Here is a 26,747-nt window from a genome sequence, read left to right on the forward strand (position 1 = left end):
TGTGCTACATAGGAGGTAGTTGATGAAGGTGCTGGGTTAAGATGTAATTGTTTCTGGGTGATATTAAGCATGTGATGGTGACATGCTTATGGTGTTTTATATTTGTGACCAAAAGACAGTGGCACTGGATGGGTCTTGTACCTTTAACTGTTGGTGTCACTTGTATTTCCAAGTATATGTGGTACTGTTTCAAGTTATCTTCAGCAGGTTGGTTACAAAAATGGCCTTGATTCTCTATACATCCCTAGACCCATATCCTTTACAGTGGGACTTTGCAATAACTTTCATGCCATTAAGAGTAGAGTGTGTTCCACTCCCTTTTTGAATCTGAGTTCACCTTCCCACTTGCTTTGGTGAGCAGAACAGGACTGAAATAATGTTATATTATTTCTAAGCCTAGACCTCAAGAAGCCCAATGTATTACTGTTCATGTTGGTATCCCCCTTCCTTTAATATGAGCAAGCCTGGGCTAGCCTGCAGGAAAGTAGCAAATCATTTTTGGTAGAGCTGAGTCATCCTCAACCAGCCAGCTCCTACTTAACCTACCAGCTGATTGCAGCCAACGAACAAGTTGGGTTGAGATCAGTCAAACCTAGGCTACACCAAAAGAACTGTCTCATCCATCTGTGGAATCATGAGCAAAAGTATATTGTTACCTTTTAAAGTCACTTTATTTTTTTTCTTTTTCTTTAAAGTAATTTCATTTTGAGTTCATTTGTTAAATAACATTATTGTGAAAATCGCTAACTTATGTATTACTGGACATATGTTTCTGGTGATAGTGACTATATAGTTTTAGGCATTAGTAGTTTTGTGGTTCTAGATTATATTAACTATAGTTTAAATAATAGTGGTCTTGTGGTTCAAGGTATAGGGTGCTTAATGACGATGGGATTTGGAGGTAATTATGGCAATATGACCAACATTTATGACTTGATGTTGGTAATGTTAATTTAGATGAATATGATATTTATGCTGTGAGGTAGCTGTAGGTGTTGGCAGCACTTAGTATTGCTACCCATAATATGTTGGACAACTCAGATTTTCTGCCACATTTTGCGACAATTTAATAACTAAATGATAGCTTTCAATGCCACTGTATTTCCAAGAAAGCCCAATACACATTGTTCTTAGTTTCTTGCTAAACTGGGAAAGTCGAGATATTGGTGGGCTTCTTTTCACTGTTATGTGTGTGCAAGTACACATGCATACTGCATACACACACACATACAGACACACACTAGAGGAACACTATGGGGGATCCTTGGATATTGCACTGTATATGTGGAAATCAGCCTTGGCTATGTCAGTCTGGGTCCAATTGGCACAGATGCCAGAAGGGGACACCTTCTTATACCTATTTCCATGATTTTTCGGAAAACAAACAAAGCCAACCAAACAAAAGATATCTCTCTGGGCTTCAATTCAGCTTTTATAAAAAGGGTTGATAAATTGGTATAAAAATATCGGTCCTTTAAAAAAAAAAAAATATCGGTCCTTTGTTTTCTTTGGTTAAGCATGTCTAGTGATGACAGCTATATCTATACTTCAGCAGTGGGGCAGTCTATGCATGGCACCGCAAACAGGAGAACCCTGATCCCATCACTGAAACAGTCCTACTCTTCCAAGTAGAAACTGGTTATGCTTGTATTTGTTTTCTACATAATTTCTTTGCCAATGTATCCATCTGAACTATGGGGCCCCTTTATCTCTGTAGGGATCCCTGTATGTTTTCTGAGGATGTTTCCTTTGTTAACTTTTTAGATAAGTGGTTAACAAAACTCTTTTGCTTTCCGAATGAGAATTTGTTAACTCTTTAGATAAGTGGTTAACAAAACTCTTTCGCTTTCGGAATGAGAATTTGACCTATGATTTGCTAATTTAGTTCCCCTGGTAACTTGACAATGACAGAATGTCAACTATGTTTCTAGGCAGGATTGCTTGTGCTAAAAATGATCTTTGGCAAATTGCATCTGGACTAGAAGGGTTATGAATGGACTATAAATACTTGATAGGGAAGCTATGCTTTGAGTGTCTTTAAGAATTGGGACTCATATCTGGGCACACATCTGCAGGGAACTTGGAAACTATGGATCCTATGGATTAGCAGGTTTTAGGCCATGGTAGATCCTGTACCTATCTGATGTGAGTCTCATCTTCTTGTATCTGAGCTGTTAGATTGCTTCAAGGACTATTGCACATACAAAACCCCTGAAGCTGCCCTTAGGCAAGCTCTGGTTTTTATCCTTTAACATAATAGATGGATGTCGAGCCTGGCCTATGGTAGTCTTGTGAGTCTGAATGTTTAGTTGAACCTAAAAGATTTGTGGTGGACACAACATGGATCCATAGGTCCAGCTGCTGATACACTCGGGGTGTCCTCTGGCTTGAAAAGACTCCATGCAGGTGATCTGCCCATGTATGTGTGTTTGGGTATAATTCATCATGCATGAGGTATATCCCAGGTGATTAAGTGTCAGAATGCTGTTCACCTGGGGTTTGTAGACCGTGGTACTGACATATTGGCAAAAGTGCTGTCTAAGCAATGTGCCAACCCACAACATCTCTAATTTGACTAAGAATATATGGAGAAAGGTTTTCTGGGAAGGAGACTGAGTGAGGATCTTGGAGGATGGGTATATTGCTGGCAGTACTGGCCAGGGATGACTGTTTCCTATTAAAACCAAAGAGCACTCACAACAATGGGCTCTCAGGAACACCCCCCCCCCCCAACCCTGCCCCCAACCAATTACAGGAAAAACAGCATTAACATTCATCTCAGGCTTTCTTCTAACCACAAGAGGGCCTTATTTTGGAAGAACCAGGAGAAGTCCTGGCCTCACTGCCATGAATGTCTGCCCTTGCTTACAGCGGGGGTACAGATCTCTGCAGGATGTTTCAAGTATTCAAGCAATGGCTTCTGAAAGCTTCTGTCAGGCTTTCCTTAGGAAGAGGAAGCAGATGGCCACAGGCAGCTCCAGGCTTCAGTTTTACCAGCTTAGCAGTCATAGAGAGAAGAGCTTGCCTCCTTCACTTCATCCCATCAGGTATGCTGTGGCTGGCACTCCTGCCCTGGCTTGGAATTCATGGGCTGCCTGAACAAAGAGGCCATGATGGTGAAAGCTCTCATGTGGCTGCTGAGGAGCAGGCTGTTCAGGACATTTGAATCATAGGGCCTGAGAATGGAGAAGAGTGGTTTCCCAGAGGAAGATTGATGGGCTGGGATGCAAGGAAGTGGTACAGGATGCTGGGAAGGCTAAATGATAGTTCTCTACAACAGTATCTCTGAGCATCTAGAAAGAAAGTGGAAAAGCAATTGTTTGTATTCATTTACTATCATCTTAATCACCAAAAGCCACTGAATGGTGCAAGGTCAAAGACAAGGACAAAACGGGTTTATTTTATTTATTTTAAAGATTTATTTATTTATTTATTATTTATGATAGACACAGAGAAAGAGAGAGAGAGCCAGAGACACAGGAGGAGGGAGAAGCAGGCTCCATGCTGGGAGCCCGATGCGGGACTCGATCCTGAGACCCCAGGATTGCGCCCCGGGCCAAAGGCAGTCGCCAAACCGCTGAGCCACCCAGGGATCCCACAAAACAGGTTTTAAATATAAAGGTACCTTATTGTATGATAGAGTGCAGGTGAGAGAGATATGTGAAAGTTTTAGACATAAAAAAACAATAACTGCCATGATGTAGGCAGAAACCCAGAGCTTATAAAAACCAGCAATGATAGTGACAGCTCAGAAAACACTGGAGAAGAATTCTGGCATTCTTGGCTTCCAGCCAGTGGAGTTGAACTCCTCAAACTTCAGTGTGCACACTAATCATCTAGAGATCTGGTTAAAATGCAGGTTCTGATTCAGTAGGTCTGGGGAGGAGCCCAAGAGCCTGAATTTCTAACAAGCTCCCAGATGTCTCTGATGCTGCTATTCAGGGACCTGGCACTGAGTAGCACAGCAGGAGAGGGGTTAGGTCACTGCACTTCTGTTCCTACAGAAGAAGTGTTAGCAGCTGCCACCCAGAGACATTTGGGTGGCATTAGGTTAGCACAGAGTGTGAGAAAGCTTGTTGGAGGGGTCTCCTCTAAATGACAGTTCCTGGTGGGGCAGGTTGCATGACCCTGGAATGCTAACATTGGCAGTTTCTCTTTGTGCTGTGGCAGCATTTGCAGAAGCACATTATGCTGCTAAATGAATTATACACAGTGAGATAATCATGGACCTCCACTGCCAATGGGCAGCTCCCACTGGAATGAATTTGGAGAGGGAGAATATTAAAAAAATAGCCAAACTGCAGGATAATGTGTAACCAGAACTATTTTCAAAATGAGCCATAAAAAGATGTTTGGAGAAAGTTAATTTTTAAATGTCTGCTCCCACTGTGTTGTATGGACTCCCTGGAAAGCTGGGAATATCATTCCTTCTGTTTCTATAGCTCTCCCCCAGGCTGTATTCAGAAAATATTGATTTGTTTCCTTGATTTGTTGAGCATCAAATCCAACAACAAGTTTTAACTTGCTTCATAGCATGCTTCATAGCATGCTCTTATTCAGATGCAGCTTAAAGCAAGGAACGCAATTGTATTCTAAATTGAATTTTTGTTTTATTATAGAATTGTCTCCTCAAAATATTCAAGGACCAATATTTGTAACCAGAACTAGAATGATGGGGCATCTGGGTGACTCAGTTAGTTAAATGTCCAACTCTTGGTTGGTCATTATCCCAAGGTCATGGAATCAAACCCTGTGTGGGGCTCCTCACTCAACTGAATCTATTTGGGATTCTTCTCTCTCCCTCTGCTCCTTCCCGACTCTCTCTCTCTCTCTCTCTCTCACCCTATTTCTCTTTAAAATAGATAAATAATTACTTAATAAAAGAACTAAAATGAAACAAAAAGAATTATGGAGAAATATAACTCTGGGAATTCAGGACATACTGCAATTTAGGAACTACCAATCTTTCAGGAAGTCACTGGTTATTTCAACTTTGAAATCATTATTTAAAGGCAGAAATTAGAGTTTTTGACTTAGACCAGTATGTTTAAAAAGGAATTGTTTAATAATATTTTAGGTTAACTTTTCTGTAGCAGCTAAAAGTTTTGAAAAGGATCGAAGGTATGTACAACCACTAAATCAATGCTTTTTCCTGTTTCACTTCACTCAAATTAAATGACAAATGGAATGCAATTGGCATAATGCACATTGGATTATTCCAACAAATAATATGCTCAGCAGTAATTCACCTGAACTGTCCTTAGATCTGTTTTTTTGTTGTTGTTGTTGTCTTGTCTTTTTTTTTTTTTTTTTTTTTGAGTGTGGAGTGGCTGGGGTTATTCCATAGTCAGTAGTTTCATTATGCATAATGCCTGTTTGTTCCTGACACTGGAGTATAGTGAGAAGGCAGAGTGACTTCAAGGAAAGAAAAGCAGTTTGTAACTCAAGGGCTCAAGTTTCAAGCTCTGAGCTTGATGAGCTGATTTTGTTGGGTTCATCTCTCCTCCATTTGATTTTTCTCATTCAATAGACATGCAAAGCTATGTCAGTGTTTATGCCTCACAAATATAATTTGCAAATACTTAGCAAATAAATTTAAGAAAATGAGATGGCAGCTGGTCTTCATAACTAGACAAATTACACTTCTTAAGGAGGCCTGCCCTGGCCACTGTATATAATACCTCTGCTGTGGGTCCCTGCTTCCCCCAAGTCACTGCCATCCCTTTCCCACTGCAGCCCTGATCTCTCTGACTCTGAACTATTTTTTCCAAGGTATTTTCCCTTCTCACACAATTTATCACTTTTAAATTTATTTTCCTCATTGGCTATCTCCCTCCTCTATAATGTTATCACTTATAAGAGCAGGAAACTTTGTATTGTTCACTGATGTATCCTGCATGCCTAGAACAATGCCTGCCTAGTCCTTGCTAGGTTTTTAGTGAAGAAATGACCAAATATATATATAGATACATGGACATATTTAAGGTTTAGAATAAGTCTATTCCTATTTTCTTAGACCAGGTTAAAATTAGGATATAAACCATCTACTTATGTCATATTTCAAAAATGATAAGGATATCATAAAACATCATCTCCTAAACTTTTTTCCAACCAAAGATAAAACATTTTTTTTTCTGCCATGGAACAAAAGAGACCACTTGGTTATGGCATTGATGAGAATCCATTTGATCATAGTAAAAATTTTATTTCCACGTAGATTAATTAAACCCCAAAGCATTCAGTTAAAACCAGGGTTTCACAACCATGGCACTATTGATGTTTTGGGTGGATAATTCTTTATTGTGGGAAGCTGTCCTATGCATTATTTAGCAGCATCCCTGGCCTCAACCAGCTAGGGACCAGTGTGAATGCTCCCTCACTCCCACCAGTTGTGACAACCAAATATGTCTCTAGCCAAATGTTCCCTGGTTGCAACCACTTATTTGAACCAATCAACTTAATTAATTAAATAGGATTATTAGCCTACAAAAATTTATCTTTAACCATTAAAGAGATAATAGCTGTCTGTCATTCAGCACTTATGTGGTAGACAGAATAGTAGCCCCCAAAGATGTTTATACCCTAATTCTGGGAATCTGTGAATATGTCATAGGGACTTGCTGATGTGATAAGGCTAAGGACTTTGAGATGAGGAGATTTTCCCAGTTATCCAGGTGGGCCCAATCTAATTAAACAAACCTCTTTTATAAAGTTAAGAGCCTTTAAAAAGAGAGAAATGTGATCACAGAAGGGTTAGTGAGATGCAGTGTGTTAAGGACTCAACTCTTATTACTTGCTCTGAAGATGAAGGAAGGGGGCCCCTTAACCAAGGAATGTAATGATCTCTGGAAGCTGGGAATGACCTTCAGTTGACAGCCAGAAGGAAAACTAGGACCTTGGCCCTACAACTACAAGGAATTTGAATGAGTGAGGAACACATCCTGTCCTCAAGCCTCGGATAAGGAATGTAGCCCTGTTGACATCTTGATTTTAGCTTGGTAAGACCTATGTGGGAGTTAGGAGCTGCTGAATCATAAGATATAAATTTGTATTAAGTCACTAAGTTTGTCATAATTTATTATAGCAATAATAGAAAACTAATATAATTTATCATGCTGAAACCTTTCCATCCTCCCATTTTATAGATATTATTGGCTGAACTATGTCCCCACCAATTTGTATGTTGAAGTCCTATCTCTCAGTACTTAGAAGGTGACTACATTTGGAGATCAAGTCTTTAAAGAGATTAATTAAGATTAAATGAGGTCATTAGGATGGGCCCTAATGCAATGACTGATGTCCTTATAAGAAGAGGAGATTAGGACACAGATGCATACAGAGGGAAGACCATGTAGGAGACATATGGAGATCATGATCTACAGGCCAAGAAGAAAAGCCTTCAGAAGAAAGAATTTGCTCATATGCAAAAGTGTTATTTTCTTTCCAAGATTACTTTTAGAATTAAAATGGACAATGAATGCAAAAGTACTCTGTCATGTGCGGATATCATGGAAATGTGAGGAGGTATTAATAAAATATTTCTACTGCAGGGAGAAGAAATTAAGGGAGTCTTGTTCTGAGAGCACCATTCAGACCTTCTTTCAGGTATTCTTAATAAATGTCCATTTTGAAACTCAAGAAGCAGTATAGGAAGTATTCTTTAACTAGGGGGAGTAAGAATGGACAAGAATCAGTATTTTCTTTCTGTACTTCCTTCTAAAAGATAATTCACATATATTTTATTGTTTGGAATTCCCAGTAGAGGCATTATCAAGTAGAGTGTTTAGAAGGCCTGTGGGAAGAACAGTAGCTGTTTAAAATAGTGTGTATGTGTGTGTGTGGGGGGGAACTGTTTACTCCAAGTTGAACTGTCTATATTGTCTGCTTTATTATGGGATAAGAATAAAAAACAAACAGAGAAACTTATGCTAAAGTTAACAAGATGGCTTTACCACAGAAGAGCAAGTCTGTGGTTGTGTGCAATATTCTAGGGAGGAACCATTTTTTGGTTTGAAACTCTGTAACTTTCTCTTTCCATAATATCTACTCTCACAAATGATAGCCCTTGTATGTAAGAGAACAGAAGCTTCAAGTGGCTGAAAAGGCTATCCCAATCCCATTAAGCTTGCTTCGTCTGTTCCTTTTAGGAGAGGATTTTACAACTGCCCCCATCCTGCCATCGAATTCCTGATGAGGACAAATTTAGTATCAACATGGGGAGCTAACATACTTTCTTGTAGATGTTACCGAAATAACATTACCTGGCATTAGCAAGTTACACACATGCTATTCATGTTCTAGAATGTCTTTTCCCTTCCACCCTGTCTTGAGTACTTCTATTCAGCCTTCTGAATATTCAGTTTAAGTTTCACCTTTTTTTTTTTTTTTGGTGAATCCTTTCTCATCTTTCCCAGATACTATAAATTCCTCCTATCTGGGTGCCTACAATATCTTATTCAGATCTCAGATATACTATTTACTAATTTATATGATAATGATTTGTTTATCACTTTGTGTAATAATGATTTGTGAGGTTTTCAATGACAGGTGTAATTTAGTGTCCCCATCACTGTGCCTGGGACAGAGCAGGCATACAATATATCAGTTAATTTTGGATCAAAGGAAGGGTCTTGGTTAGTGTGTATCAATAGCTATTTTAAGTAAATAAGTTGCTGGCTTACAGATAACTGAAATTACCTTACCTATCTATACATAGCAGTCATATAAGTTGGGTCTTTATGTTCCCCATCTTATGGATGAGGAAATTGGGGCCTGAGGTTAGGTGATTTGACCAAGGTAATTTGGCTAATAAGGACCAAAGAGAAGTTTCAAATTTAGGCAGATGAGGTACATTTATATGGAGAGTGGATGATGGTGTTATAGGCTCAAGGCAAGATGAAAGAGTACTTTTTAAAAAAAGATATTTATTTATTTATCTGAGAGAGAGAGAAAAAAAATAGACGTTTTCTTTATTGTAAGCCACTGAACCTTTGGGATTGTTTGCAATGCAGAAAGAACTAATACACTTGGCCTTCTTTTTTATTTTTTAAGATTTTATTTATTTATTCATGAGAATACACAGAGAGGAGAGAGAGGCAGAGACATAGGCAGAGGGAGAAGCAGGCTCCATGCAGGAAGCCTGACGTGGGACTCAATCCTGGCTCTCCAGGATCAGGACCTGGGCTGAAGGTGACGCTAAACCACTGAGCCGCCCGGGCTCCCCTATGCTTGGCCTTCTAAAAGCACTTTAACCAAGACTTTCTGTTGGGAATTAAGATGGCAGAGAATTAGGGGGACTCTGGGCTTTTCTAGTCCCTTAAACACAGCTGTATTGAGGTCAGGTCACTTAGAACACCCAGGAAATAGATCCAAGGACTGGGAGAAGGATCTCCATGGCTGGCGGGAGACTGTGTGGCAGATATGAGGTACAAGGAAGCGAATTCGGGGAGAGGAAAACTTTCACAAGTGCCAGGGAGAGGAGGGAATCCTTTCACAGAGAGAGAAAAGGGAGAAAAATAGAGAGAGGTTGAGTGTGGCCTCAGTCTACACAAGGTGGAATCCTCTTCAGAGGACTGATTAAGGAGCGAGAGGTACTGAGTGTCGCAGGTTTTTTGCAAACAGCATGTAGAGCTCACACTCTGAAGATTTGGAAATGTGGGACTTTTGCCAGAGCAGAGCTGTAATGTGAGCTCCTGGAGAGAAGGAGGGTGCTGTCCTCGGAGTGCACACATTGGTGTAGGGGTCTCCTGGATCGCATTGGGAGACAATGTACCCCTTCCTGGAGTGCATTTGGAAGAAGGTATAGTGCCTCTTCAAGGACAAGAGACCCTGAGGGCACCAGCACAAGGGCCTTCATGAGCAGGGAACAGAGGCCATGCACAGAGGGTGGATAACGGGGTTGCTGCTTTTCTTGCAGTGCCACACCATAGATTTTGTGTTATGTGCAGGCATGGGACTGAGGGTTTTTCTGGGACAGAGGATACCAGACATAGGGCAGCAAGGCTATCCTCTGGAGGAGAAGAGTGGTTCCACAGGGTGCCAGCTCCTTTATGGTTTGGCATTTTGAATCGCAGATGTGTGCCAAAAATAAAACGCAGGACAGCTATGGCGCTGGGTGGCTCATGACCCTCCCTATTCTGTGAGGGCTTCTTGAACTGCAGGGTGTGTGAGGTCTCTTGTCTGAGGACAAGAGAGTGGGGTGGAGACATTATCTACCTCACCACCAACAGAGTGAGACTTCAGAGAGCAACACAGGGGCCCCCAGTGGAGGTGGGTATCACTTAACACCAAACACTGCCCCCCCTGTACCTAGAAAGAGCATATTTACTATAACAGGCTTTTTTCTTCTTATCCAAGCTTATTTTAACAAACAAATCAAACCACACCTCGTTAAAGTTCTGAACATTTCCCATTGCAAGCAAGGAGGAGCTCTGAAGAGGCCTGACCAGAGGGAAAGAGCAGCCAAAACACAACAGCAGAGTGCACACAGTGTACAACAGAAACACTTCCTGAAGTTTCAGGCCCTGGATAATGTATGATCCCTTTTTAATATAGCATTACTCTTGGGTACAGGAAACATAAGAAACTTTCAAAATAACCAAAGACAGAAACTTAGGCAAAATAACAAGATGGAGGAATTCTCCCTAAAAGAAAGGTCAAGAAGGAGTCATAGCCAGATGATTGCTCAAAAGATCTCTGTACAAGCAGTATCTCTGAACAAGAATTTAGAACAACAGTCATGAGATTACTGGCTGGAAAAACAAAACTGGAGACATCATGATTTCGGGTTTCAAGCTATATTACAAAGTGGCAGTTGTCAAGACAGTATGTCCTGGTGCAAAAAGAGACACCCAGACCAATGGAACAGAATAGAGAACCCAGAAATGGACCCTCAATTCTATGGTCAACTAATCTTTGACAAAGCTGGAAAGAATATGAAATGGAAAAAAGTCTCTTCAACAAAAGGTGTTGGGAAAATTGGACAGCCACGTGCAAAAGAATGAAAAAGAAAGAAGAAAAAAGAAGAAACCACTTTCTTATACCATACACAAACATAAGTTCAAAATGGGTAAAAAACCTAAATGTGAAACAGGAATCCATCAAACACAGGCAGAAGCCTCTTTGACCTTAGCCATAGCAACTTTTATTTATTTATTTATTTATTTATTTATTTATTTATTTATTTATTTATTTATTTATTCATTCATTCATTCATTCATTCATCCATCTATTTATTTATTTATTTATTTATTTATTTATTTATTTATTTATTTAATTTGTTTTATTTTTTGCCATAGCAACTTATTAGACCTACTGCCAGAAGCAAGGAAACAAAAGGAAAAATGAACTATTGGTACTTCATCAAGATAAAAATCTTCTGCACAGTGAAGGAAACAATCAACAAAACTAAAAGGCAATCTACAGAAGGGGAGAAGATATTCACAAATGACATATCAGATAAAGGCCTAGTATCCAAAATCTATAGAGAGCTTATCAAACTTAACACCCCTAAAATAAAAAATCCAGTTGAGAGATGGGCAGAAGACATGAATAGACATTTCTTCAAAGAAGACATACACATGGCTAACAGACATGTGAAAAGATGCTCAGCATCACTCTTTATTAGGGAAATACAAATCAAAACCATGATGAGATACTGCTTCCCACTGATCAGAATGGCTAAAATTAACAACTCGGGAAACAACAGACCTTGGCGGAGATGCAGAGAAAGGGGAACCCTCTAACACTGTTGGTGGGAATGCAAAGTGGTACAGCCATTCTGAAAAACAGTATGGAGTTTCCTCAAAAAAGTTAAAAATAGAACTACCTTAGGATCTAGCGATCAGAGTACTAGGTATTTATCCAAGGGGTACAAAAATAGTCATTTGAAGGGGGTACATGCACCCCAATGTTTATAGCAGCACTGTCTACTATAGCAAAAATAAGGAAAGAGTCTAAATGTCCATCGACTGATGAAAGATAAAGAAATGGTACACATACAGACACATACCTTGGAATATTACTCAGCTATCACAAAGAATGGAATCTTGCCATTTGCAATGACATAGATGGAACTAGAGGGTATTATGCTAAGCGAAATAAGTCAGTCAGAGAAAGACAAATACCATAAGATTTCACTCATAGGTAGAATCTAAAAAATAATGAGTGAACAAGCAAAAGGTATAATCAGACCTATAAATATGGAGAACAAATTGATGGCTGCCAGAGGTTAGGGTATGGTGGATGCTTGGGAAAAATGGGTGAAAGGGAGTAGGAGATACAGGCTTCCAGTTATGGAATGCATAACTCATGGGAATAAAAGTGTACAGCCTAGGGAATATAGTAAATGATATTACCATAGTATTGTATGGTGATAGATGGTAGCTACCCTTGTGGTGAGCATAGCATACTGTATAAACTTGTCAAATCACTATATTGTACATCTGACACTAATGTACCATTGTGTGCCAACTATAGTCCAAGGAAAAAAATAAAGTGAAAGTGCTCTGTAATCATTTGAGATCTCATCTCTCACCTAATCTGTCAAAGGGGAAGGAAAATTCTATTGAGTTAGCAAATAGGAGTGTAAGCTTTCAAAGGGCATCCTAAAGGTTGGCGCATAATATGAGGTAAAAAATGAATGTGAGATGCTGCAAATTTCTCTGAATGCTTTCTCCATTCTCTCCTTGCCTTATATTGCTGCTTTATTGACAGTTCCTTGTTTAATAATGCCTGCCTTCTCATTCTGGCACCTAGGATGCATCTCAAGAGTGTTGCCCAAATAATGTTGGCTTCTTCATTCTTCTTTTTGGAGAGAAAGAGTATCCTTGAAGGTCCTTCTCTTCTACCATGGTGGCCCTGGTCATTTCCTGTCCCACATTATGCAAAAATGTGTATATGTGTAACCTCCACTTAAAAAAAAAGATTTATTTATTTATTTATGAGAGACACAGACTGAGAGGGAGAGGCAGAGACATAGGCAGAAGGAGAAGCAGACTCCTCACAGAGAGCCCTATGCAGGACTCGATTCTGGATCCCGGGATCATGATCTGAGCTGAAGGCAGGTGCCCAACTGTTGAGCTACTCAGGCATCCCATGAACCCCACTTTTAAATACACTTGCATTCCCTTCCCTCCCTGGAGCTCAGACACTGATCTGGAGTGAAATGAGGAGATGCTCAGTGCATCACGCCCTCAGACAGAGCTGTCTTTTTGTCTTATTCTCCCTACCATGTCACATCCATCCCTACATTCTTTCTTGGTTACCCATATCCTCCTCTCATTCCATCCTGTCCCCTAAGTCCTGGTTATAATTAGGTGTTTGAAACAAGTCTTATGTTTCACTTGAAATACTTGGCTAATGTGTGCAACTTTGCTACATCCTCATAATGACTTGTGAAGATAGAAATTACTTTTCCTGATCGTACAGATAAAATAATTCATCTCATTAATATTGGAAGTTCAGTTGAAATCTCAGGTCTGTCTGACTCTATCTAATAGATCTATGATTTTCAAAGTTTTGTCCAACAGCTGAGCTCTTTTTTTTCCTTAAATTAAATTTTACCTGGAATCTTTCATTCATAGAATGCCTTGGGCTACAAGTAATGAAACCCTGATTCAAGCTGGCTGGCATGATGAAAAGAATTAAAAATCTCCCCCAACAAGAAGTTGAAAGGTGGCATGAGCTATGGTGTTTTGAGCTCCAGCACTACTTCTACATGGTTTTTTTTTTTTTTTGCTTTTCCTTCCCCTGTGTGATGCTTTCATCCTCAGACTGGGAGCAAGACAGCTGTAGTGATTCCAGGATTCTAGGCATCCCACCTGGATTAGAAAATACACAAAGTTGGAACAGAGGTAATCTCACCTTATGAGAGAGGAATGTTTCCTAGAAGTTCCCTAGCAGACTCACTTTGTGTCTTTGCCTACATCTGGGTCACATGCTAGTTTTAAATAAATTCCTGGAAAGGGGCCATCATGATTGGTGTATGTAAAACAAGATTCACTCTGAAGCTGAGAATAGGGTTCCCCTTGCCCTCAAAATTCTAAGATAGTCCCTAGGATTCCCATCTCCTGATGCACATGTACATAATCTCCTAACTTGGAGTGTGTGTGAAAATTGTGAATATGATAGGATAGTCATTTCTTTGATTCGATTGTTATGTGGCCAATAGTGATAGAGTAAACCCTCTGGTGATTACACTATGTAAGATTGTGTCATGGCAGATGGGAGAGATACTGGAAGTGTGAGAGAGGTTCAGTACAGTGAGGATTCTAAGCCACTAGCTTTGAACATGGAGGGGTCAAATGGCAAGGATCTGAGGGTGACTTGTTGGAGCTGAGATCAGTCCCTGATTGACACCAGTAGCCACTAGGAACTGAATTCTTCCAACAGTCTGAATGAACACAGAAGCAGATTCTTCCCTAGAACTTCCAGAAAGGCATGTGATGTGGCTGACACCCAGATTTCACCCTGTGAAACACTGAGGAAAGAACCCACACACATTCCCAGATTTCTGATATATGGAACTATGAGATAATAGATAGGTGTTTTTTTTTTTAAGGATTTTATTTATTTATTCATGAGAGACACACACAGAGAGAGGCAGAGACATAGGCAGAGGCAGAAGCAGACTCCTGGTGGGGAGCCTGATATGGCACTTGATCCCAGGCCTCTGGAATCACGACTTGAGCCAAAGAAAGGCGGACGCTCAACCACTGAGCCACCCCGGTGCCCTAGATGGGTGTTGTTTTAAGCCATTAATATATGATTTATTTTGTAACAATAGAAAACTGAAATAAACCATAAGGTACTAAACTCTGCCAATGGCCTGAATGGACTTAGAATAGACCGACCGGTATTCCTTGGATGGCCTCTCAGTCCCAGTTAACACCTTGATTCAGCCTGGGAGACCCCGAGCAGAGAACCTAGTTTCTTTGTGTCCACACTTCTGACCTATGGAAACTGTTAGACAATAATGGGCATTGTTTTAAGTTGCTAAACTTAAACAGGTTTGTAGTAACCATTGATAAGCAATATATGATTAATACACTCCCCATTCTCTACCCTCAGGTCACATTGGAGGTGGACATCTGAAAGCACTGGGCTCTGTCAAAACAAAGTGGAGGTTAGATGTTGAGTATAAAATAGATAACAGTAACATTTTATTACCATGATTTTATTTTCTAAATTCATAAACATAATAAAGTTAATAAAGGAAAATCATAGTACTGTTCTACAGAATGTATGAAATTGAGGGTTATGAATGACAATTACTACATCTCATTTGTTTCCTATTTTCTGTTGGTTGCACACATCAAGACAATCCTGACTCACACATATTTAGTAATCATGCAGTCAACTTAATAATTTTAGACATGCATAGGTTTGAATAAAAAAAAAGACCACTGTAGAGACATAACCCCTGTAATCACTGAGACAGTTACAAGAAGTCTAATTAAATACAAGACATGATAGAATTTTTATACTACGATTTTTATAAAATCAAATTTTTTTGTGGTTGCATAATTATTACTGTTTCTAGAGTGTTTCAATCTGATATGACATTTAAATATACATGTTAATTTTATTACAGTACTTATAATAGCTGAATATATAAAATATTTAAAACAGGTGAATATATTATGCACATATATGAGTACATATATATTTTTATGAAGTTTGAATCCAGCTTTGTGGAGCATTAAAGCACCTTGCTAGTCCTCTAGAGTTCCACAGAAAATAATTTGAAAGCTCTTGCTCCAATCCCATGGTTCTGTGCTGACTTCTGCTGATCCTTCAGGATAGCTCACCTCATCTAGGAGAAAGCTAAATGGCTTACTTAACTAATAAATACCTCATGTTAAGCTGTTGTGAAACTAAAATTCTGGGGAGAAGAAGAACTTCAGGTTTTGGGTGACAACAGTTCTCAGCCCTTTTGAGCTCATCTCCTGGGATGGATGCTACCTCCTAGAGGGGAGGCCAAGCAAGGATTTCATGTACCTGAGATTCTACATGTTTGTGGGCCATGCAGTAGTGGAACTTGCCTGCAATAGAACAGATCTTGGGCTGTGGAGCTGGTCTGGCCTCACCACATGGGCACTGGAGGTGACTTGTTCTTCTAGACTCCATTGACTATAAAGTGTGGCTTAATTTTCCAGTTAGTCTAGAAAACTAAATGTCAAGATGTCTATGAAAATTTTAACCCACTATCTGGGACCTATTTAAAACTCAAGAAAATGGCTCAATATCCCTAATCTAAAACCCTGGGGCCAGATGTTTTTGGGAACTTAGAAATTTTTGGATTTCAGAAAGAAAATTTGGTGCAGATACTCACTGTAATGTCCCTGGAAAAGTCTAGGACAGCAGCGCATAATCAAGCATGGTGATGTATCATTTTTTAGATCCATATTAAGTGTGAATATTCATACCAAGTGGGCTAAAGAAAAACCACAATAACTCCCTGAGTTAGAGACATTTTATAATAAAAGAGTTCTAAGAAAGTTTCCAGGAAAATTTAACAATTATAAACATGCATGCATCAAACAGGGGAATCCCAAGCACCTGAAGCAAAAACTGGCAGAATTGGAGAGAGAAATAGATCTATCAACAGTAGTGGTTGAAGACTTTAACACCCCACTCAAAATAACAGATCAAAAAATTAGACAGAAAATCGGTCATATTTAGAGGCTACATATGGTAACTAAAGATTCCCAAACTGTAGCCCAAGTATCTTTCTTTTTTTAAATATTTATTTATTTTAGAGAGAGAGAGTGTGCGTGCAAGTGGAGGGGCGGGGGGGTGGATAAGCAGACTTCCCACTGAACAGGGAGCCCATGTGTGGCTCCATCTCAGGACCCCAGGACCCTGAGATCATGACCTGAGCCAAAACTGAGAGTCAGATGATCAACTGATTGAGCCACTCAGGTGCTGCTAGCCCAAGTTTCATTTGGACTAGCCCAGCTTCCCTATCTAACCATATGATCTTAATTTCTGTGCTTATTAACTTAAGCCTCATGGATCCCCAGACAATCTATTTGTGGCTTTTAAGGGCTTCATAAACTTGTAAAATAATATTTAATTTTTGTGAGTGAATGTATTTGGAGAAGGTATGTTTATAGTTTTCGTCAGTTAACATTTATGCATTTGAGGGTGCACTATATATCAGGTACTGGACTAAAGTGTTACAGCTGTGAATAAAATGTTCATATGGAGGTGAGGTGGCTAAGACATTCAGACAAAGATCATAAGTAAATGAGATTACTTTAAATACTAATGTATGCTCTGAGAACAACAGGATAGAATAGTGTGATAGGTATCAGCTTTGAGGACCACTAATTTAGCTGAGGTATCAAAGAAGGCTTCTCTTAGGAGGTGATATTTGAAGGGTAGAAGGAGAAGAGGGAACACTTAATATCTTGAGATAGGAACAAATGTATTATGTTCAAGAGGCTGAACAAAGACAGAGTGGCTGGAGCATAGCAACCAAACGGGAGCATGGAGAGAGGTGGTATTGGAGGAGGCAGGGTTCATGTTTGGGATTTCCCTTTATCCAACCATATCTTGCAAAGATACAGGCATATTTTCTAAGATCAGCTTTGTAAAGCCAAATTATGTTACAAGATAGATAACTTAGTTGCTGGTTTGAGGGCCTATTAGCAATAATCAACACTTGTACTATAAGTAGAATATGAACATTTAGATCCTGTAGAAAGCTTAGAGCCATGGGTTCTTTCCTACATATTTGTACACCTTCTGACTGGGTTACTATATCTAGTATCTCTGTTGTTCTATCTTTAATTACAAAAGTTATAGCTGATATTTATTGAATACTTTCTATGTGGCAGGCTTTCTTCTAACTATTTTACATGGATTATTGCAATCTTTACAAGTAATTGTGAGGTAGGTATTATTTTTGTTATAGTTGGGGAAATTGAGCACAGAGAGATTATATACTATTAGAAAAATCATAGATTCAGGGCTGTCAAATAAGATATCTTTCAAGGAATTTGGAGAATCTTTCTGATATAATTTTTGCTTGTGAATTTTTGGAGAAAGATTTTTTTTTTTTTACTTTTCTATATTAAAGTGTCAGTAACAAATTAGACTTCCCTCACCTTGTTTCCCAGTTAGTTTCACAGGAAGAATAATGTCAATGCTTTCTGGCTACATAGCATATATCTTTACAAGTATTCTAGATGCTTCCTGTTAGCTAGTGATGCTCATAATATTGACAGTTTTGTTTTCAAGGACGTGATGGGCTGAATAAACATGATTCTTCACTATAGACCCATTGCACTCTTGGCATAATGTTTCTGAATACTTGGATAAAGTCATTTTTTCACAAGAACATCTTGCTTGTGTTACCAAAATTATACTCTGCTGAGGAGACAGCTCATGACTCATGTGTAAAAGAAACCTTTGTAACTCTTCTGGGAAAAGTGCTCATTTTCAACTTGCATTTATTGGCACTGTTCAATTTAGGTGAGAATGCTGTGTGAAGTAGCTCTCCTAAAAAATCATCTTAGAGTTTATTTAGTCAGTAACACAATCCAGCACTTGTCAAATCCATTTACTACTATGTACATATGAGCCGTCTTAAAGAGGGCTGAAAAATTATTAATAGGCTATTCACTTTTCAGATTGTTCAAAAATGAGATGCTAAGACAGAAATTGGTTCTTTTGCATTTTTATATTTCCTCCTAATTCTTGGCTGATGTCCCTTGCTCTTGTATACTGTGGGAAACTTTCCTATGGTGTTAATGAGCTCTGTCAGGAATCATAGCTAGGGAGCCCAACCCACGGTCCCTGTCAGACCCAAGAATTCGCACAGTGTTAAATTTTTAATGTGAAGTCCTTTAGGTGGGACATTCCTGCCCCATTTTACCCTTGTCACCATTACAGTGTTTTGTATGACCCAAATTATATACTTATATGTTGGGCTCGGCTTCTGAAGAATACCTAAGGATACTCTTCAGTTTGTAGAAGATAGTTCCCTAATTTTCTCTTTTTCAAAATATGAGTGCCTTTTCGGCCAGCTCATCAACTGAGTACATTTTGGGATTTCTTAAACTCAAACATGTCTGGCAAGGACTCAGCCTTATTTCTTTTTGGGGTCCAACTTTTTGTAACCAAGCATTCTACAGGATTGAGAAATTAGCTATTGGAGTTGGAGTCTGTTAATAGCAATCAAGATCTGGGCTCCACATGTGGGATAATGACTGGGGCCAGTGATATGCTTGGCCCTAAATACTATTCTAAATATTTATGTAACTTCCGACTTGATGTATGAATTTTTAATCACCGTGTGCCTTGGGGGAAGAGTTTGAAGTTAAGAGACTGCCAATTATTTATTCTGTAATATGTAGCACACTTTCTTATCACTAATTTTCATATAAGCCCCAAGTCCTGAAAAAAAAAATCTCTAAGATTCTATACTTGTATTGTCCAATATAGTAGCCACTAGCATGTAACTAATGAGCACTTGAAACATGGCTGGTCCAAATTAGTTCAAAGATGTACAGTAAATGTAAAATATTCACCAGATTTCCAAGAGATAGTATGAAAAATAGAGTATAAAATATCTTCTTAGTAATTTTTTATATTGGTTACATATTAGAATGATAATATTTTGTATATATTGGGTTGAATAAAATATATTATTAAAATTGATCTACCCATTTCTTTTTTCCCTTTTTAAATGTGACTACTAGAAAAATTAAAATTAATGTGTGGCTTGTATTTATGACTTGTACTATATTTATATTGGACAACATTGATCTAAATAGCTAACAAAGACCATTATAACCCTAACACATATTAATGTTTAGCACAGATCACAACTGGGAAATATTAACATTCATTGGTCTTGGTGTAGTACTAAATGTATTTGTCATAGGGCAGTCATAATTTAAATGCCAATACATTCTCATTGAGTCAGTATACTTATTTGTTGCATGAGTTCCTCCATTCATCTTCCAATACTTCCACTTTAAAAAAAGCTCCCCAAAATACAGTTGGATGTGGATGTTCTGGTGTCTGAAATAGTCTATTGCTTTTAGTGGATTATAGTTGAGAAGCAGGAGGCACATGGTTTGTTTTGACAGCTAGGAATGCAAGAGACTTTCTAGTTTAGATTTAACATTCCATCTGCTGTGTTTTGCAAGTGGAAGAGCTGAAGCTCAGTGAAGAGGAACCTGATGGAATAGGATGGTGGTAGCTGTTTTATCCTATGTCTTCTTTAAAAAAAAAAACTTATGAGCTAAAGAAGAGACATAACAAACAATATCACTGTGCATTAGCAACTTTGCCAAATTTAACAGATGAACATACTCTATTGAGTATCACTCAGATTGCTCACTGCTCTGCCTCAACTACTAGGGAAAGCCACCTCTTGAAAGCTATAGATTCCATTTCTGACTTAGAAAGCCTGCCTCCTCTGGACTGCTAGAATAAGTCAAACAAAGCAGAAGATTGCTTCTTAGAGCAAATTGAATAAATTTCTGATTGCCAGGTCTCTGTGGAATTCATAGGTGAAAGGGATTCAGAAATAGAGACTCAAAGGATTTCTTTCTCACCCTAACACTTAGGCCAAACTTGTATCTTCTAAATTCAGATATCTAGTAACAGTGTTCTGAGTGAATGGCTGGGGACTATAGCAGCTGCTTTTGTAGATTGACTGTTAAGTTCCTTAAATGAACTAACTACAGTGGCAGAAAATATTAGCTCTCCAAGATTTGTTCTTCCTTTCACAGTAATAGGATTATAGTTGGAATGTGACTGGTCAGCTAGACATTAACATTTTCAAACTTCTTTGAAGTTATGTATACAGTTATGTGTTTAATTTCTCTCTAATGGAATGCAAGAGGAAGTGAGATGTGCTATTTTTAGCCCAAGCCTTTAAGTTGCTGAACGTGCTTTCTTCATATATTCTTACCCCTTCCTGTGAGCCAAAAATTGGTCAATATTGACCAAAAAGACCATATTGACCTGAAACTTGGAGATACGGAATCTTTATCAGCCTAGGTCACTTAATGACCATGTAGAACAGAGTTACCTGGTCTGGGCTGTTCCTTGAGAGAGAAATACATTTTACGTGTCTGAGCTGTTTCATTGTGGGATGTGTTACAGTTATTTGGTCTATCTTAACAAATGGAAACCTATTAGGTGTTATATTGGTATAATTATCTGATTTGAAAATAAGGAAATATAATCACAACAAAGATAGTTTTCTTTACTATTCGGATACACTTTTATCTGCAATAGACATGAATTATTTTTCTTGCCTTCCACTTGAGATGGCTGCAGACATTAATCATAGAGATAGAGGATATTTGAACTGGGAAAGGATCATTTAGTCCAACCCATTTTGCAAATGAGGAAAAACCTGTAACTTGCCAGCCTGACATGGCTAGTGAGTTGCAAGAATTAAACTAGAATTCAAGTTTCCTATTTCTCATGCCAGTATATTTACAATATATCCAAGAGATATATTAATTTTCATCCAACATGGCAACTGTGACTGATCAATAGTGCCTGTCATGACTAGTGGTTTTTTTTTTTTTTTTTTTAAGATTTTATTCATGAAAGACACAGATTGAGACAGACAGAGGCACAGACAGAAGCAGACTCCATGCAGGGAGCCCAACATGTCTCTAGGATTACACCCTGGGATGAAGGCAGCGCTAAACCACTGAGCCACAGAGGCTGCCTAGGACTAGTGTTTTCAGGAGTATGAAGCCACTTTCTGGCCCATGGGGGAGGGAAGAGAGTGGACACAATTCTGCATTGCATTCACCAGTTGTGCATTATCAAATGCAGCTTCACATCAAGGTAAGTTCTGTGATTAATCTTGGCAGTATTAAAAAAGTTCTAGATAGCTATTTGGGGTAACAAAGGATTTATGGGGGGGAGGAGCAAGATGGCGGAAGAGCAGGGTCTCCAAATCACCTGTCTTCACCAAATTACCTAGAAAACCTTCCAATCATCCTGAAAATCTATGAATTCGGCCTGAGATTTAAAGAGAGACCAGCTGGAATGCTACAGTGAGAAGAGTTCGCGCTTCTATCAAGGTAGGAAGACGGGGAAAAAGAAGTAAAGAAACAAAGGCCTCCAAGGGGGAGGGGCCCGCGAGGAGCCGGGCTGAGGCCGGGGCGAGTGTCCCCAGGACAGGAGAGCCCCGTCCCGGAGACGCAGGAGCTGCACTGACCTTCCCGGGCGGAAAGGGGCTCGCGGGGAGTTGGAGCAGGACCCAGGAGGGCGGGGATGCCCTCGGGTTCCCCGGGACAGTAACAGCAACTGCGCGCCCAGGAGAGTGCGCCGAGCTCCCTAAGGGCTGCAGCGCGGGCGGCGGGACCCGGCGGGACCCGGAGCAGCTCGGAGGGGCTCGGACGGAGGCTCCGCGGAGGGGGCTGCGCGGCCCCGGGAGCAGCTCGGAGGGGCTCGGGCAGAGGAAGAGGCTCCATGCGGAGGGGGCTGCGCGGTTCCAGGAGCAGCTCGGGGTGCTCGGGCAGCGGCTCCGCGGAGGGGGCTGCGCGGCCCAGGAGCGCGAATCCGCCAGCGCAGGCTCCGGAGCACAGGGCGCCGGGACACAGCCCAGGATCCCACCTCCCCCGGGACAGGCAGAGGCCGGGAGGGCCCAGGACAGCGAGGACGCTCCTGCCCCAGCTGAGCAGATCAGCGGCCCCGCCCGGAGCCTCCAGGCCCTGCAGACCGAGTTCCTGCCGGAGCTGAATCCAGGTTTCCAGAGCTGCCCCGCCACTGGGGCTGTTCCTCCTGCGGCCTCACGGGGTGAACAACCCCCACTGAGCCCTGCACCAGGCAGGGGCACAGCAGCTCCCCCAACTGCTAACACCTGAAAATCAGCACAGCAGGCCCCTCCCCCAGAACACCAGCTGACGGACAACTTCCAGGAGAAGCCAAGGGACTTAAAGTACACAGAATCAGAAGATACTCCCCAGTGGTTCTTCTTTTTTTTTTTTGTTTTGTTTTGTTTTGTTTTGTTTTGTTTTGTTTTGTTTTGCTTTCTGATTTGTTTCCTTCCCCCACCCCCTTTTTTTTCTCCTTTCTTTTTCTTTCTCTTTTTCTTCTCTTTTTTTTTCTTTTCGTTTTTTTTTCTTCCCCTTTTTTTTCCTCTTTCTCTTTTCTTTCCTTCTTTCTCTCCTCTCTTTTTCTCTTTTTCCCAATACAACTTGCTTTTGGCCACTCTGCACTGAGCAAAATGACTAGAAGGAAAACCTCACCTCAAAAGAAAGAATCAGAAACAGTCCTCTCTCCCACAGAGTTACAAAATCTGGATTACAATTCAATGTCAGAAAGCCAATTCAGAAGCACTATTATACAGCTACTGGTGGCTCTAGAAAAAAGCATAAAGGACTCAAGAGACTTCATGACTGCAGAATTTAGAGCTAATCAGGCAGAAATTAAAAATCAATTGAATGAGATGCAATCCAAACTAGAAGTCCTAACGACGAGGGTTAACGAGGTGGAAGAACGAGTGAGTGACATAGAAGACAAGTTGATAGCAAAGAGGGAAACTGAGGAAAAAAGAGACAAACAATTAAAAGACCATGAAGATAGATTAAGGGAAATAAACGACAGCCTGAGGAAGAAAAACCTACGTTTAATTGGTGTTCCCGAGGGGGCCGAAAGGGACAGAGGGCCAGAATATGTATTTGAACAAATTCTAGCTGAAAACTTTCCTAATCTGGGAAGGGAAACAGGCATTCAGATCCAGGAAATAGAGAGATCCCCCCCTAAAATCAATAAAAACCGTTCAACACCTCGACATTTAATAGTGAAGCTTGCAAATTCCAAAGATAAGGAGAAGATCCTTAAAGCAGCAAGAGACAAGAAATCCCTGACTTTTATGGGGAGGAGTATTAGGGTAACAGCAGACCTCTCCACAGAGACCTGGCAGGCCAGAAAGGGCTGGCAGGATATAGTCAGGGTCCTAAATGAGAAGAACATGCAACCAAGAATACTTTATCCAGCAAGGCTCTCATTCAAAATGGAAGGAGAGATAAAGAGCTTCCAAGACAGGCAGCAACTAAAAGAATATGTGACCTCCAAACCAGCTCTGCAAGAAATTTTAAGGGGGACTCTTAAAATTCCCCTTTAAGAAGAAGTTCAGTGGAACAGTCCACAAGGACTGAATAGATATCATGATGACACTAAACTCATATCTCTCAATAGTAACTCTGAATGTGAACGGGCTTAATGACCCCATCAAAAGGCGCAGGGTTTCAGACTGGATAAAAAAGCAGGACCCATCTATTTGCTGTCTACAAGAGACTCATTTTAGACAGAAGGACACCTACAGCCTGAAAATAAAAGGTTGGAGAACCATTTACCATTCGAATGGTCCTCAAAAGAAAGCAGGGGTAGCCATCCTTATATCAGATAAACTAAAATTTACCCCAAAGACTGTAGTGAGAGATGAAGAGGGACACTATATCATACTTAAAGGATCTATTCAACAAGAGGACTTAATATATATGCTCAATATATATGCTCCGAATTTGGGAGCTGCCAAATATATAAATCAATTATTAACCAAAGTGAAGAAATACTTAGATAATAATACACTTATACTTGGTGACTTCAATCTAGCTCTTTCTATACTCGATAGGTCTTCTAAGCACAACATCTCCAAAGAAACGAGAGCTTTAAATGATACACTGGACCAGATGGATTTCACAGATATCTACAGAACTTTACATCCAAACTCAACTGAATACACATTCTTCTCAAGTGCACATGGAACTTTCTCCAGAATAGACCACATATTGGGTCACAAATCGGGTCTGAACCGATACCAAAAGATTGGGATTGTCCCCTGCATATTCTCGGACCATAATGCCTTGAAATTAGAACTAAATCACAACAAGAAGTTTGGAAGGACCTCAAACACGTGGAGGTTAAGGACCATCCTGCTAAAAGATAAAAGGGTCAACCAGGAAATTAAGGAAGAATTAAAAAGATTCATGGAAACTAATGAGAATGAAGATACAACCGTTCAAAATCTTTGGGATGCAGCAAAAGCAGTCCTAAGGGGGAAATACATCGCAATACAAGCATCCATTCAAAAACTGGAAAGAACTCAAATACAAAAGCTCACCTTACACATAAAGGAGCGAGAGAAAAAACAGCAAATAGATCCTACACCCAAGAGAAGAAGGGAGTTAATAAAGATTCGAGCAGAACTCAACGAAATCGAGACCAGAAGAACTATGGAACAGATCAACAGAACCAGGAGTTGGTTCTTTGAAAGAATTAATAAGATAGATAAACCATTAGCCAGCCTTATTAAAAAGAAGAGAGAGAAGACTCAAATTAATAAAATCATGAATGAGAAAGGAGAGATCACTACCAACACCAAGGAAATACAAACGATTTTAAAAACATATTATGAACAGCTATACGCCAATAAATTAGGCAATCTAGAAGAAATGGACGCATTCCTGGAAAGCCACAAACTACCAAAACTGGAACAGGAAGAAATAGAAAACCTGAACAGGCCAATAACCAGGGAGGAAATTGAAGCAGTCATCAAAAACCTCCCAAGACACAAGAGTCCAGGGCCAGATGGCTTCCCAGGGGAATTCTATCAAACGTTTAAAGAAGAAACCATACCTATTCTCCTAAAGCTGTTTGGAAAGATAGAAAGAGATGGAGTACTTCCAAATTCGTTCTATGAAGCCAGCATCACCTTAATTCCAAAGCCAAAGACCCCACCAAAAAGGAGAATTACAAACCAATATCCCTGATGAACATGGATGCAAAAATTCTCAACAAGATACTGGCCAATAGGATCCAACAATACATTAAGAAAATTATTCACCATGACCAAGTAGGATTTATCCCTGGGACACAAGGCTGGTTCAACACCTGTAAAACAATCAATGTGATTCATCATATCAGCAAGAGAAAAACCAAGAACCATATGATCCTCTCATTGGATGCAGAGAAAGCATTTGACAAAATACAGCATCCATTCCTGATCAAAACTCTTCAGAGTGTAGGGATAGAGGGAACATTCCTCGACATCTTAAAAGCCATCTATGAAAAGCCCACAGCAAATATCATTCTCAATGGGGAAGCACTGGGAGCCTTTCCCCTAAGATCAGGAACAAGACAGGGATGTCCACTCTCACCACTGCTGTTCAACATAGTACTGGAAGTCCTAGCCTCAGCAATCAGACAACAAAAAGACATTAAAGGCATTCAAATTGGCAAAGAAGAAGTCAAACTCTCCCTCTTCACCGATGACATGATACTCTACATAGAAAACCCAAAAGTCTCCACCCCAAGATTGCTGGAACTCATACAGCAATTCGGTAGCGTGGCAGGATACAAAATCAATGCCCAGTAGTCAGTGGCATTTCTATACACTAACAATGAGACTGAAGAAAGAGAAATTAAGGGGTCAATCCCATTTACAATTGCACCCAAAAGCATAAGATACCTAGGAATAAACCTCACCAAAGATGTAAAGGATCTATACCCTGAAAACTATAGAACACTTCTGAAAGAAATTGAGGAAGACACAAAGAGATGGAAAAATATTCCATGCTCATGGATTGGCAGAATTAATATTGTGAAAATGTCAATGTTACCCAGGGCAATATACACGTTTAATGCAATCCCTATCAAAATACCATGGACTTTCTTCAGAGAGTTAGAACAAATTATTTTAAGATTTGTGTGGAATCAGAAAAGACCCCGAATAGCCAGGGGAATTTTAAAAAAGA

The 26,747-nt window shown here is 39.8% G+C and overlaps 1 long non-coding RNA gene across 1 annotated transcript; it reads left to right on the forward strand.

The window, feature by feature from the left end:
• The first annotated feature begins 1,914 nt into the window (after positions 1-1,914).
• LOC140629557 (uncharacterized) lies at positions 1,915-21,824 on the forward strand. Its single transcript, XR_012027412.1, has 5 exons — positions 1,915-2,145; positions 2,872-3,047; positions 7,551-7,605; positions 15,070-15,124; positions 21,570-21,824. It is a non-coding gene; the product is annotated as an uncharacterized lncRNA (long non-coding RNA).
• The last annotated feature ends 4,923 nt before the right edge of the window (positions 21,825-26,747 follow it).

This window comes from Canis lupus, assembly GCF_048164855.1.
Source record: "Canis lupus baileyi chromosome 16 unlocalized genomic scaffold, mCanLup2.hap1 SUPER_16_unloc_3, whole genome shotgun sequence".
Classification (NCBI taxonomy): domain Eukaryota; kingdom Metazoa; phylum Chordata; class Mammalia; order Carnivora; family Canidae; genus Canis; species Canis lupus.